We start from the raw sequence: 16,535 nt of genomic DNA, 5'->3' as shown, positions 1-16,535 counted from the left end.
GACACCGAGGGAAGCATAACAAAGGTATGTAAGTGTTTCCTCCCAGTATACAGTTTCAAATGTTTAGGCAGCAGTGAGAAATTAAGCGCGGCTAGGTAGATGTTTGCAGATAATTGCAGTGGGTGGCTACAGTGACTCCCAGCTGAAAATATGGTTGTAATGATAACAACTTTGTGCCGGAACTGAAGAAGTCTATTTATATTTGACAAACGGGTTGTTGTCTTGAAAAATCAAATTATATTTTATCACCAAGAAAGCCTTTTAATATCACATATGTGTGAAAGAAGCTTGAAGGTGGAACTTTAAATAACCAGCCGGTCTTTCTGCTGTTCATTGGGATGTATGCTGATATTCAGGTAATGTCGATAAAGTTTTTGTTTAACAGAAACAGAGTTGAGAGATTTATATATCACAAGAATCTTCGTTGTTTAAGCTACCAGAATATATTAAAATTCCTACTCAACTACTGAATAACTTTCTCGCAATCTGTATGAGAAGGTCTAAAAATGTGGTTTATTTACATTGTTACTGGCATGATCCTAACAAGCGATAACATGTCCAACATTAGGTTGGATTAGATTTTAGAAAGTGGAGGTTAAGCAACTAGGGGTACAACAGCGTTTGTGATGTGAGATACTAAATAAAAGAAAACTTAGCTGTTGAATTTTTTGGATAACGGTCATTTTTTGAATAGAATTTTTTTCTGAAAATAAAAAGGTGAATCCCGACATCTGCGGAATGTATTCGACTATTCACTTCCAGAGTTCTATTTTGTGTATATATATCTGGTTAGGTTTGGTTATAACATATCAAAAAAGAAAAAAAAAATTCTTGGAATGAAAACTATTCTGAGGTTAATTTAGGGATGGTACCGAGACCGAGACCGAGACGGACTTTTCTATACCGAGACGAGACCGAGACCGAGACGGACTTCTAAATACCGAGACGAGACCGAGACCGAGACAGGCCTCTATAAATCGAGACGAGACCGAGACGAGACTTAGGTCAGTCTCGAAAGTCTCGGTCTCGTCTCGAATATTGATATTGATATATACTAAAATGCCTTCACTTAAAATTTGTTTCGTTGCTGTGTTAGGTAATATGAGAACGGTTGACTGATGTACAGTGGCGTATTTAGGGGGTGGTTATCAGGCTCAAACCCCTCCCGAAATAAATTTGTGATAATTTTTTTGCATTGCACGTACAACGCAAATGTTTCTTACTCGTTCCTCAAGCCTCTCCCGAAACAAAATCCATTGCTGATGCAAATAGAATTCTCTTTCTCTCTCTTTCTATATATATATATATATATATATATATATATATATATATATATATATATATATATATATATATATATATATATATATATATATATATATATATATATATATATATATATATATATATATATATATATATATATATATATATATATATATATATATATATATATATATATATATGGTCGCGGTGCCATCCAGGGCCGCCCTACATGGGTTCCCGGGGCCAAACTTTAATTTTCAATGGAAGCAAGGGGTGAGTGGTACCTCGTTCGATACATCTTTAAAAACTAAAAAGCGTTCTGGCAAAAGATCTCTCATATCGGGCACTGTATTTAAAATGGCCGCCAAGACATGTTGCCTCTACCAGATACAGTAAAACATGCAGTACCACTAATACGAAAACGATTGAACATAAATGAACCTAACAACAACTCAAATAGAAAATGTCATGTGGCACATCGATTGATATTGTCGCGGAGGCTCGCAGGGCCACCCTTCATGGAAGCCAAGGGCTCAACTTCAAAATTGTAAATGGAAACATGGGGTGAGTTATACCTCGTCCGACATATCTTTAAAAACTAAAGAGTGCTGTTACAAAAGATTGTTCATATGGGTCACCGTTTTCAAAATGACCAAGACATGGTACCTGCATCAGATAAAACGTCCAGTATCACTAATATGAAAACACCAGAACAAATATTCGAATAGGAAATCACAGAGGGTATTTATCATTCTATATCTCGGGAATGTTGCAACAATCAAAAAAAATGATTAGAGTGAAAGTACCATAATAGAAAGGAAGAAATCTAACTCCTAGAAAATTGTTGCTCCAACCTCACTCTGTAAGTAAGTGAAGCGGGAAGGATCCGTAGAATTGCAGATGAGAGCCTTAGTTTTTGCAAATTGTATCTACGAAACAAAGTTATTTGAAATATGTTTTTATAAGAAATAAATATGTCTGTAATGCGATAAAGTATGTAAAATTCTTGTTAAATGGTACCTTCCATTTTGATAGCAGGCAAAGGTTTGATGCAAAAATGAATCAACTGAAATGCGAAAAAAATTTGTCGAACAATACAATTTTAGAACAATATTTACAAACGTTGGTTTTCTTCAACAGTCGTCTGCATGATATTGGTTCGCTTCTTTTCCTTCTATGTCTTCTTGCATGTGATAGAATATGAGTTTCACTGAGATGTTGTCCACAGTTACATTCCGAATAACTTGGTAATTTCAGTTGTGATCCTTAGTAACGACAAAAATCTTGCACGCATTGCGTTAAATTATCAGGGGCGAAGGGGCGGGCAAAATGTTGTTAAACTTGAATTTCACCTTATTTTTATTCACCACACACAAGTGTTTCAGACAAACCATATCTATTGCAAATAAAAGTGAGGTTCTCATTTGAGATTTTACCATTCATTCCCGCTTCACCTACTTACGGACAGAGATCGGAAAAATAATTTTCTATCATTTCCTCTTTTACATCATGTCAATTATACTTTAATAATCTTTTTCTCCGTAGCATTTAACTTGAGCTGTGGAATGATAAATACACTTTGTGCTTTCCTATACAAGTTTTATTCTGTTCATTTATCTCCAACTATTTTCATATTAGGGGTCTAGTGGTACTGGACAGAGATGGAGTGGGTCAGTGGGTCAAGTGGGTCAAGTTTTCTGAGTGGGACAGTGGGTCGTGGGTCAACAGTATGTGATCCACTGTGACCCACCACCCACCATGACCCACTGCGACCCACCAACCACCATGACCAACTGCGACCCACCGACTCATTGTGATCTACAAACCCACTATGCTCACTGCATTGTAGACAGGGGGGCGCGGTGGCTCAGTGGTAGAGCGTTCACCTCTGGTGCCTGGGGTCCCGGGTTCGATTCCAGCCCCCGCCAAGTGAACTTTGTGGTGGACAAACACCGTGCTCGTGGGTTTTCTCGGGGTTCTCCCGTTTCCTCCCACTTTCTTCATTCCACCATTTTCATTCATCTCTCATTATCACCGTCTCCTTTAGCCTAACTGGCATAACCGTGGGACGTAAAACTCAAAGATTTCATTTCATTTGCATTGTAGACAGTATCTTCTGAAGACTGGTAAATTTGTCTTCGTTTTACTTTCAAGACCTTAATTTCCCTTTCTTTTCCACTTGTTTCTGTCTACTTACCTGAGGTGAGTATATCTAACCAAGTGAAAAAAAAAAACTTCAGGCACTTTTGGATATTGATATTTGTAATTATAATAATAGCATAGGACTTATACTACTACTTGGCTTTCGAGACCTGTGAGTTTTTAGAGGAGCTAACTACTGGAAAAAATACATTTTTGAATCACTATCTTATATATAAAAGAGAACGTACAAATCCTTTGTTAGCTCATCACGCTAATACGGCTGAACCAATTTCTTTCATTTTTGGGGGGTTATTAAGATTTGGACCCTAGATGGTTTTTATCATATCACTTTAATTTTCAATTACCAGTGTCTTGAGATAATTGACCATTCAAGTGTCCATAACGTACAAATCCTTTGTTAGCTCATCATAGCTAAATCTAACCGTATTTATATGCAACCCACATGACCGTGTCACTCGGCGGGTTAACATAAATGACAGGCGATATAATGTTAACATTTACTCCAATCTTCTATGGTTTTTATCATATCACTTGAAAGCGAAAAAGTAAAAATTATCTAAGTAACAAAGTTTATTGCGTTCCGGGGTGACCCCAGCGAAGCGGGGTGAACGCTGCTAGTAATATATAAATTATTATATAAAAATTGAATGTAACTATGTGAATGTATCAGCACGGTCAAATTGCAAAGTCAAATGAAATTACTTTTGGTATATATTTTAGGCCTTAATCCAAACTGGGATGTTATATTGCTTTCATTATAATGCATAATATCCTAAGGATGTAGTGAGGATCCGAATTTTTGCGGAAAAAAAATTAGTATCTCGCACGCAGTTAAACTTACGGAGCTGAAATTCAGTGTATTAACTCTTTATTGAAAATAAACAGAATGTGTCCTAGCATTTTTAAAATTCTCCTTTAAGGGGGGCTGCGGGGCACTTTCTATATATGGAAAATTGGTAGTAAGTTGGTTTGTAAAAATGATCGATGTTATTTAAGAAAAAAATCAGAAACAAAAAATACAGTGCTTGGCTTCATATATCCATTGCTTTCTACTATAATAATTGCTGAAGCTTATGTTTATTATATGGGGCGCTTACAGCACAGAACAATCTACCCATAAAGTTGTGAGAAAAATAGGCATAAAATTTGTACTGTAAGTTTAATTACACGGAAATTTTAAGTTTGGATTGTACGCACAATTCTATGGAAAATTTTACACCTTTTTCCCTTTATGTTGGACTACTTACCTTGATTTGGAACTTTCAAATTTCGTTCTTTTCCCACCGAAAAGTATCGATAATGGAACAAGGAAAAAATTATACTATGATATTTAATTGATATTCATCGTAATTTGGCACATGGCAAACATCAGTGTGGTAATTGAAGGGGAAGAAGGAGGGAAATTCCCATTCACTTCTGAACACTTTCCAGGAACCTCGTTCCCTTTCGCTTTCTAGACGGGGGAGGGAACTTGGTAATGGCATCAAACATTCATGTGTAATTATAAAAATTAAATTTATAAACAAATAAGAAATCATCAGTTTATCAGGCTTTAATTGATTATTTATTCACAAGATTCCCTATCGAAGGCGTGGTAGATAAAGTTTCTGTTCTCCATGAGTTGACATTGCCAACTGATATGGTCAATATGGAAAAGATGTTGTGTAGTGATAGAGTAGATACTTCTTGCTGAGTATTTCAAAACTGACCAAGAAAACTCGTTGTCAGACTTAAGTCTAACAAGTAGATTGTCGATGAGGAGTTGCAGAAATCGGGTAGAAATATTATCAATTTCCACGACAGAGTGCGAACGGGGATTTCCCTTTATGAATTTACAGATGACTGCAATTAGAAATACACTAAGTGCTCAAACATTGTCTAACTTGTTGTTCATCAATGTTAATGGCTTACCGCTAGACAAGCTCAAAGTAGACGAGCTAGTTATTTCTTGGCTGAAGGATAGACATCATTTTGCTACAGATGATTTACCACGAAAAAGTTACCAACAGGAAATAAACCCGATTTCAGATTCGTTTTAAGGAGGATAATTACGAGTTATGGAATATGTATACTTGTATTACTAATGGCTTATTTGTGTTATTCAACTTTGTACCTAATTTTTAGTAAGTCTCTTCTTTGCTTTAGGTAAACTACTTTGAATAAATATTCATAATAATTGCAATTATGCATATTTGTTAAATTTAATGTGGTGTTTTAATGATTACACAAATTACAATTATGAGTATACTTTATGGAGATGCTCTCACAGAGGGCACCCGAGCACCTTTATGCACTATGAAAAACTGATTGTTCAAGTCTTTTGTGTGAAAAATACTGTGAACTGAGAAACCATAACCTTTTCCATATTGTACAGGGGTATTTTCCTGCGTATAGAAGTTTCTTTTGGAACGTGTTCAGAAATTAACAATTGCAAGAATACTCTCTTAGTACAAGTATATTTTAGGCACACACTAATTTCCCTTCATCTCGAAGTTCTTCAATTTCCTCACTGACAAACAATTTACCATTTGATATTGTAAAGATTAGATCCACCGTTATTGTAACAGAGTGGTGCTTGAGTGGTTGACTAGAAATTCAAACTCTGATTAGTGATAATTTCACATTCTTGTTTTATTACAAGTGTAAACTCTTTAGTCAGTACAGAAGAGGCCGTGGGTCGTGTTCAGAGTTGATGACGATGGATTTTGGTGAGTCAGAGTAGGTCACAGTGGATGATAGTGGTTCATAGTGGGTGGTGTGTCACGGTGAGTCAGAGTGGGTCACGGTTGGTGGTGGGTCACAGTGGGTCATGGTGGATGGTGGGTCAGAGTGGGTGGTGGGTCATGGTGGGTCGTGGGTCAGAGTGGGCCACGGTGGGTGGTGAGTCAGTGGGTCGTGGGTCAAGTTTTCACTGACCCACACCAACTCTGGTACTGGACTTTTATCTGATACAGGCACCATGTCTTGGCGGCCATTTTGAAAACGATGATACATATGAAAAATCTTTTGCAACAACACTGTTTAGTGTTTCAAGATTTATTAAATACGTATGACTTAACCCATATTTCTGTTTCAAATTTCTAAGTCTGGCCCCCTTGAAAGTCATCCCTGGGAGCACTGCGAGAACACTACTAGACGCGCCCCATGCCTTTCCTGTTTTATTTTTTGATTGTTCGTTTATCTCCAACTGCTTTCATATTAGTGGTACTGGACGTTTTATCAGGTACGGGCACCACGTCTCGGCGGCCATCTTGAATACGGTGACCGATATGAAAAATCTTTTGCCACAACGCTTTTTACTTTTTAAAGATCTATGGAACGAGGTATTACTCGCCCCATGTTTCCATTTAAAATTTTAAAGTTTGGTCCTGGGATCCCATGAAGGGCGGCCCCGAGAGGCACCGCGACAACACCGTTCGGTGTGCCCCATTGCATTTTCTATTTGAGTTTTTGTTCGGTTCATTAATGTTCAATCGTTTTCGAGATATGTTCGTGGAAAGATTAAAATGGGCCATCTTCTCTCTATATATATATATACAGCCACGGATCCAGTATATGATCAAGGGAGGAGCTAAACCATGGTTTACCACTTTATTCAGTGTAAAGGAAGTAGGATTGAAGCCCATTTTATCCAGTGTATACCTAAGCGTTAAGGGGGACTATAGTCCCTATAGCCCTCCCCAAGGATCTGCGATATATATATATATATATATATATATATATATATAGTGACGGATCCAAGGGGGGCAATAGGTTCTATAGCCCCCCTTTGACGCTCAGATATACACGGGATAAAATGGGCTTCAATCCTGCTTTACACTGGATAAAACGGCAAAATATGGTTCAGCCCCTCCCTTGATCATATCCTAGATCCGCCCCTGTATATATATATATATATATATATATATATATATATATATATAAAACTTTTACTAGGTAAAGTAGAGTAAAAATGGATCCAAAATTTAATGGAAGTCGTATAGGCAGTATTGAGGCTATCTGAGACAAAGTCTATTGCTGAAAGTGAAATATGGGTTACTATTAGGGTTTTAGGGTAATATACCCACTGATCATTGAACCTGGAACACACGCATGGAAAACATTAGCACTAGCAAATTAGCTACGAAGAGGTACACCATACCATAATTCTAAGTCAAAAATGAAAGGAAAAAATAAGCGGAAACGACAGACTGTACGAGAATAATACTTTCACTATTTTAATTTCACACAATTTATTTCGAGACTTTCGAGACTTTCGAGACGAGACCGAGACTTGGTACTCGAGACCGAGACCGAGATCGAGACAAGCATCTGTTGACCGAGACGAGACCGAGACCGAGACGGTGATTTTTTACTCGAGACGAGACCGAGATCGAGACCGCTATTTATCAACCGAGACGAGACCGAGACTGTACAGAGTCTCGTCTCGTCTCGTCTCGATACCATCCCTAGAGGTTATTTTGTATCAAATTACTGCTATACTTTTTTGGTACAATATCTGAGTAGATTTTTTTTGAGATTACAAAATATAAAAACAGATTGGACAATACATCACAGAAAACAGGCGTAATGTGAAATTTTAATTTGTAGGTAAATGTGTATATAATGGTCGAACATATAACAGAACTGATAATGCTACTATCTATCTATCTATCTATCTATCTATCTATCTATCTATCTATCTATCTATCTATCTATCTATCTATATATATATATATATATATATATATATATATATATATATATATCTATTTGCAGGTATGATACGTTTTGAGGTATTTATAAGAGAGAAACAATTACTGAACAAACAGTAACAGCTACAAAAAATGTCGAAAAGAAGAAAATGTGAGATTGTTAAGATCCCAGCCGATTTCAGCCATTCTAATTCTGAAACCATAGACTGGAACATGCGCATTTTATCTCAGAACGATAAAGCTGAATCGTTGGTCTGTCCTGCTAACAGCTCGCGCATGGACAAGGAAGGAGGCTATAAATCTTTGTGTAATGATCTTGTAGATTTTAAAGGAAAGATTGGACTTCCATCAAGCATTCAACTTAATATTCTCGACGATGGAAATGGAATAGAGAAGACGATGAGTAGAAAACATGCGAAATTTCACAAAACTTGCCGAAATGAGTTCGACAAAAGTAAGCTAGCGCGGGCTGTTGCTGCCAAACGAAAGCAAGAAGATAAAAACAGTTAAGCGGGACCATCTACTTGATCATCATTCCGACTTGGTGAAGTCAAATTTACTTGCTTCTTTTGTGATGAAGGAGGCGATGAAACACTAGTAAACGTGCGCACGTTGGAACTAAGTAATCGTGTTCGTAATAAGCTGTGATCCTAAATGACATTAAATTATTAGCAAAACTGAGTATGGGGATATGGTCGCAACAGAAACCAAATATCATCATAAGTGTCTTGTGCAGTTCCACAACTGTGCACGTAAGGTCAAGAAACAGCCCGCATTTGTGGATGGGGACAACAATGCAATAATCTATGGAGATGTTTTAACCGAAGCTATTACTTATATTAAAGATATTCTGTCTCGTGATGAATCTTCACCAGCTTTCAAACTTTCAGAAATTTTTCGCCTTGTTGCTCGTCGAATGTCAGAATTTGGAGTAAATGATACCGAGAAAATGGTGAACAGCTCACGGCTAAAAGAAACAATATTAGCACATATACCTGAGATGACAGCACAAAAGCGAGGCCATGATGGCCGAAGCAGGCCATAAATCCATTATCATCAAAACGGTAGATTCAGATGTAATTGTCCTGGCTTTGCATGCTTTCCCCAAACTACTTCTGTCCCATCTGTGGGTTGAGTATGGTGTTGGTAAGCATAAACGCTTTCTTCCTATTCACTGCTACGCGGAGAAACTAGGGACAAATCTGTGACGGCATCCTGTTTTTGCACACATTCACCGGATGCGATACTGTATCTGCCTTTGTAGGTCGGGGAAAGAAAACAGCTTGGGAAGCGTGGCGGGCAAATCTAGGAATTACTGCTGCATTTGTACAATTTTCACATGCACCTTTAAAATTAGACGATACTACATTCATGAAATTGCAAGTTTTCACCGTGTACCTATATGGTCGAACCAGCAACCTGCAAAATGTAAACTACTGTCCTCGAATGCTTGTAACTAAAAAATGTCGTCAGTTGGAAAGCGTACCTCTCACTGAGGCTGCACTTCTTCAACATGTGAAAAGAGCCTTTTTGCAAGGAGGATGTATTTGGTCACAATGGTCTGCGCTACAACCTAATTTGACAGGCTCTGTACAGTGGAGCTGGAAAAGAAGTGATTCAGGGTATACACCTTTATGGTCTGTGCTACCAGAACTTTTCCAAGCACTGCCAAGAACTTGTTCGTTGCGGATGCAAATCTCTGTGCACTAATATGTGTAAACGTGCTGGCCTATTCCTTCTATACACAGCCTTGTGTGCTTGTGATGCTATGTGTAAATGACTATAAACTGATGTAATTACTACATCAAGAAACGGTGGTTTTCTTAATTTAAATTTTGAGTTTGTTACTATTTTATGTAACATTTTCTCCATGAAGTGACCAAATAAAAAGCACAAAGAAAAAGTACGCCATAGATTTTTTTTTTTTGCTTTTAATGAATTTTGGGCCCCTCGTGGGCCTGGATGATATTCAATTAAGACAATATAGAATTTAAATTAAAGGCTTGTTATTTCTCTTGCATTTGAGTCTTACTTTGGCTCTGTAGGTCAAGCCGTTTTCACGTAATGGCTATTCCAGCGATAACATACCTTTCTCCAGTGCTCCAACTGTTCCAGCACCTGGAATTCCAGGAAATTGTCGTCAGATTTTTGGGGTCTACGTCAAAATTTATGTGTTACTATGTCAGTAAGCTCTGTGCAAAATTTTATGTTCTTATCACAATATGCATGATTCTAACAATATGTTACTCCACTATATAGAGTTGTTTAAAAATCAATTTAAATGAAAGAGGTACGATATGTAACTGATGAGAACGGCCGCGACAAAATCTGTATATTGAAATGTAATTAAAATTGAAAGCTAATGAGATACCCAAGTATGGTATGATTTCACTAGTGCAGCCTTCTTGACACATATTATCAAGTCATTTAAAATACTCAATAACTTTTTTAACAACTGTCCAAGTTCCTCTAACCAAAATATGAAATCACTAACTTTAATCAAAATTAAGTCTACTTTTATCACATGACCCAAAATTAGGGGAGTTGTGAAGGTTTTAAATTTTGAAACGGCCTTCATTTTGAAACAGTATGACGTATCGGATTCGATATTTGTTATATGAATTAACTGACTAATTTTGGTTTGACCCTGAACTTGTGATGACCGAACGCCCAGTATGCTTCACGGTATGGCGGGATATTTAAATGATTTTCAATAGTCTGTAGTATATGAAACTAAAGCTTATAGTATCACTTATATTGTGCACAGAGACATGAAGTAAAAAGTATTTTGTTGTCTAGGATTTCTACTATAATTTTTGGTGGCATTTATGATATTTTGTGTAAATTCAGTGGGGCCAGGAGGATAAACAAATAAACGCGAGTATGAATGACCCACGTGGCGACGCGTGATATCACGTCAACCGTACCGGACCGGAACGGTATTTACATTGTTTGCGTGATATGACGCTTTTTAAGGGTTAATCCATTCGCTTTTAGACAAGTTACTGTATGCACTATATACAAGAAATGGATTCTACTATTATAGAAATAGATGGATATATTGTGAGATCTCCGTAATAGATATATTAAAAATCCCACATAAGCTTATTACAAACCAGAAATTATTAGGGGATCACTGGCAAGAGGATGTCATACAATAGTGACCGTGATAGAAATTATTTTTAGAACCACTACCACTGTCTTAGTCTATCTCAAACCATCTTGCTTCATTAGTCAGACACTCATTGTTTCATTTCATTCTTATAGCAATAATCGTAACGAAATCCAGAAAGAACACTGTAATGTCTAATTCAAGCGTATTTTTTATTTATATCTTCGTCTTAAAATATATTGCTATGAGTAAAACTTAATTCTAAAGGAAGTGTAATTTGACAATATTTGATGTTCATTTTAACTCTTTTTAATTTCGCTTGTGAATGAGCTCCTTAAGGCAAAATATATCACATCAAACTAATTTATAAAATAGCGTAAAGTTGCGTGCTCTTTGAATAAAGAAACTCTCCTGCCATCTAGAAGTGTTATATACGAACTAGTTTCTCCACTCCGAAGCTTTAAGAGCCATCTGCTGATCACACTACAATTCACGTACTAACGGGTTTTACTGGGGTATTCTACACTTCACTTTGAAACAGTGGCGGATCAAGCAGATAAAAACTGGCGAGGGTGCTAAGTCCCCCGACCCCCGAGCTAGATCCGTCAATAGTCTGTAACTGAAAATAAGTTTATTATCTGTTTATAATTAATTAAAATTTAAGTATTTGTATAATCTGTTTCATTAGAGAAGACAAAATGTTTCTAAATTAGTAGTCTATTATAGGAGAAAATACAGATGTATGGGGATGTCATTGCTCCCTCCCGATGTAAAAATCTTGGGGGATAATGCTCCCAAAATCAGAGGCGGATCTAAAAGGTAAAAACTAGGGGGCAGGCAAACAGATCGCGGACTATGATAGATATATCATGAGTTTACAAGACACTTTCAAAAATATATAAATAATAGCTTAAATTATTTTTATCCCTCAAAGACTGGGGACTAGACCCCCAGACCCCTTGCTAGATCCGCCTCTACACAAAACTTACCTATCTTGATCCAATAAAGACATAAAGATCAGTATCAGAAACTAGTTATTATTTGAAACAATAAAATAAGCATAAACACAGTATACAATGATGTATTCAACATTAGGGCTAATTTTTACTATTTTTACCTATACCTCAATAATGAGAAACGGGTATTTTTTTAAAAAAAATAAATGTTAAGAATGGTGAGTAATTTCTTTATTTTCTAAACTGATAAATCTAAGCTTCATATCTTCCCATTCAATTCTGGTAAATACTAGGGGCTAGCTGCATTCGATTGTCTATGAAAATTTAGCGTTCCATTTCAACATTGAGGCTATATGATAAGTGGACCTACAGTTTTCAAGACGGGATCTGAACCACCGTAATGGGTTCAAATTTTTAATGCTCTTTTACTGGGAATCGAAGTCCGACCGCGTGCACCAACGGCGTGCGCGTTGGTCACTACACCAGCGGGGAGAGCTAACTAGGTTCGAGTCCCTCTGTAAAGCATGGGTGAATTTCTAACTGTTCTCTAAGCCATAATGGGAAATAATGTTTCCGTTGATGTTGTGACCAGGGTCGGCACTAGGCAATTTGCAATCGCCACATTTGCCCTCACTTTTCTCCTGAAAGAACTAAACCTAAAAGCCACAATTTTAAGTGTGCTACCCTATTATGAACAATTAAAGAGAGGGAAAGGCCACTCGCACTCAGAAAGGGCTAAACACAACAAATACAAATTCGTTGTATCTGTTTGATTTCTTTTCTTCAAATATCAATCTATTATGTTAGTGAAAGATAAACAAAACACACCTGCAGCGAAAAGATGGTGATCCTCTTTATAGAATTCAATATCGAGTTTCAATCTAAAAATATCAGATTCCAATTCCAGTGCAAGTAGCTCTTTTAGCTTTTTTAGCTTTATTTTTTGATTTACTTTCTACATCCGTTTTTTTTTAAAGAAGACTTGTTTCCTTGTTCAATTATAAGGAACTTGTTGTGACAAAGACAAGACTAGTTTTCATATTAAAACTGTGATAACTAACTAAATGGAACAGGTGTTCGCTACTGTTCGATAATTGAATTCTAGTATTTGACAACAATCAAGCAACTCATCTTCGGATTTGTTTGACCATTAGTTTTGGCAATGTCTATGTGACCTTAAACTAATGCGACCTAAACATAATTAATGAATTCCAGTATTCAAATACAAAGTCAGCATAGTAAATTGAACTACCATCATCATGAAGTCTGTTTCAAACAAGAAATATTTATTTTAGATAATATAATTATGAAAGATTTTGCCCCGGAAACTTGCTGCCCCGTGCAAATGCACGTGCTACACATATGGTAGAGCCGGCCCTGGTTGTGGCTATCCTCCACGCATCTTTGGTGCTGGAGGTTCCGGATTCTATTCCCGGTCGGAGTGTATTGAATACCTTACGGTGGTTAGGATTCCACGTTGAATCTCATATATCCTCGCTGCTGAAGAAGAACCCTAAACTTTAACGAACAAATAACATAACCGAACTCACTTCCTATTAGTAGGCGCGGTGTCTCAGTGTTAGAGCGTTTATCTCTGGTGCGGAAGTCCCTGGTTCGATCCCCTACTAAATATGTTTGTGATGGACAACGTCCTGTTTGTGAGTTTTCATCCATTTCCTTTCACTTTATCATTTCACCAATACTTCAATTACCATTCGCTTGATTTAATTATCGTCTTCTTTATCCTAAAGGGTATAATCACTGGACGTTAACCTGAAATATTTAATTTCTTTTCTTGTTATTAGTGCAATAAACGGAGAGATACGTACTTTTTTGGATGGAGAAAAACATTAAAAATTCAGTTCTCCTTAATTTAAATTGTGTTTTTGTATAGGCAATTGGTGTTTCTGTAATCCTGAGTTTCAACTTCCAGTTACGGATGAGAAATTTTGGTGTTGATTCTGAGTTGGAAATCACTTAGAAAACTACAGACTGACTCCATTTTTTGCGTATCGCTAAATATCCGACCCATATCTAAGAATTAAAGAATTAATTTTTAAAAAATGTGGAGGGAGGTAAGCTGATAAAGGAGAAATGAGCTCTGATAAGTAGTTTCAATTTGCGCCGGTAGATGTCAAACACTGGAGGATTAGTGCTGCTATCTAACGGCTCTTTCTGTAACGCTTACTACCTCATTTCAGTAGTAGAAAATGGGATCCGTTACTTGTGAACAGATTGCCTTCATTTACAAACTCCAAGAGATAATATGGCTATGTAACACAGAAAACAATTCACAGATTCACTTTCGTTCAAGCATTATTGCGTGAGATAACGAACTTTTTAAAGGAAGAGATGTAAAAGTAATGAAAAAAAAAACTAATATGATTGTCGAATCCGTAGCTTGTTGAAATTAATAGTGACAACCCGATGCTTGTGACTAAGGGCGCCCATGTTGTAGTTTCCAAGTAGTGCTCTCAAACGGGTCGGGTTGACCCGACCCGACCCGTAACCCGACCCGACCCGAGTCGGGTCGGGTCAGTTCGGGTCGGGTTACGGGTCGGGTCGGGTCAGTCGGGTCAGCTCGGGTCGGGTTGTCGGGTCAGGCTAATCGGGTCGGGTTGTCGGGTCGGGTCAGTCGGGTCAGCTCGGATCGGGTTGTCGGGTCGGGTCAATCGGGTCAACTCGGGTCGGGTTGTCGGGTCGGGTTATTCGGGTCGGGTTGTCGGGTCGGGTCAATCGGGTTAGCTCGGGTCGGGTTATCGGGTCGGGTCACTCGGGTCGGGTTATCGGGTCGGGTTGTCGGGTCGGGTCAGTCGGGTTGTCGGGTCGGGTCAGTCGGGTCAGTTCACTTTGGTCAACTGAGTTTAGGTTGAGCTTAAACTCGGCTGGAGTCGAAAGCTGCTGTTTTTCACTAGCTGCCTAATTAAAAATAGCAATTTTCAATTGATTTTATAGAAACCATAAATCTATTTTGAACACTTGCAGCTAGTGTTTTTATGATAAATGCTTATTTTTCTACTTGTGTGTACTTTAATTTTTAAATGTGGAAGATTGATTTTACCAATCGACTGTAATATTAATATCTACGCCAATATGGAGTCTGGATTTAGAACAAAACTAGAAGTTATTTAAGCAACGCCAAAAGAGAGATTGGATATGGACGACCAAGCCCAAGCAGGGCCGCGGTGGCTCAGTGGTAGAGAATTCATCTCTGATGCATGGTGTCCAGTAGCGTAGCTAGAGTTTTTTCAGGGGGGGGGGGGCAATGAAGGGCCCAAAAGGATTTTGAGGGGGACATCTCCAATATATATATATATATATATATATATATATGTGTGTGTGTGTGTGTGTGTGTATTCAAGGTGAATGTTTCCATCTTTATTGTTCATGATTTTACTCTTTGGAAAACAGTGAAAATATAAGAATTTAGTACCACAAACAACTAGGATTCATTAATGCAATTGATTTCTAATATAAGTAAATAGTTATTTAATCATGGCGTTTAAAATATGTGTAGCTGGTTGACTTAAGTGGAAGCAAATACACTTTTACAGGTAAAGAAAATAACTTATAGGTTCATGCCTCTATTTGAAGAGGATCTTTCTATTCGTGTGGGCAGCAGCAAACATATCCACAACTTGTTAAAGATCTAACGATTTAGCAATTTTCTTCTCAATATAAAGTAACACTAAGTTTTTCAACCTATCATGAGTCAATGACTTGCGTATACAAGTCTTTAATCTTTTCAAAGAAGAGAATGACCTTTCACATGTAGCACTAGAAACTGATATAATCACAGAGATGATACCTAGCTTGTAGGTTTCTAGGAATGCGTTTTTGTAGACACAAAGAAGATCAACGAAATTCGTTAAGGAATCAGCTTTCGTTTTCTTCTCGTCTTCATACAACTTAATTGTTAGAGCAACCCACATTATGCTTTATTTCTTGTTTAATTATGCTTTTTTTTTAAATTATGCTTTATTATTAATTTCAATGATTATTTTACATAAATCATGTATAATGTATATTTATCATACATCAAATATTCTAAATATCTTGATCTATTTATTGATATTTTTTTGCAACTACTTTCTCTCATATTTAATGAACTTTCTAATTAATTCATTGTAAAGAGATGTGCTTTGCTCGAATAAATTTTTTCTATCATTTGTGTGCGCCTTACAGGTACATATATACAGAAAGGGAAAGTAAAAGATGCCACCAAAAAGTACAGAAAGTGCTTAAGTTCAAAAAGAAAACATAACAATACAGTGATGACGCCAGAGGGGGGCAAGGGGGGCGAGCGCCCCCCCTAGTAGCTACTTCTGCCCCCCTGACTGCCAC

This window comes from Thermobia domestica, chromosome 16 (genome assembly GCF_964235325.1).
Source record: "Thermobia domestica chromosome 16, izTheDome1.hap1.1, whole genome shotgun sequence".
NCBI lineage: Eukaryota > Metazoa > Arthropoda > Insecta > Zygentoma > Lepismatidae > Thermobia > Thermobia domestica.
The sequence above is the reverse complement of the archived record's forward strand: the minus strand, read 5'-3'. Positions refer to the sequence as shown.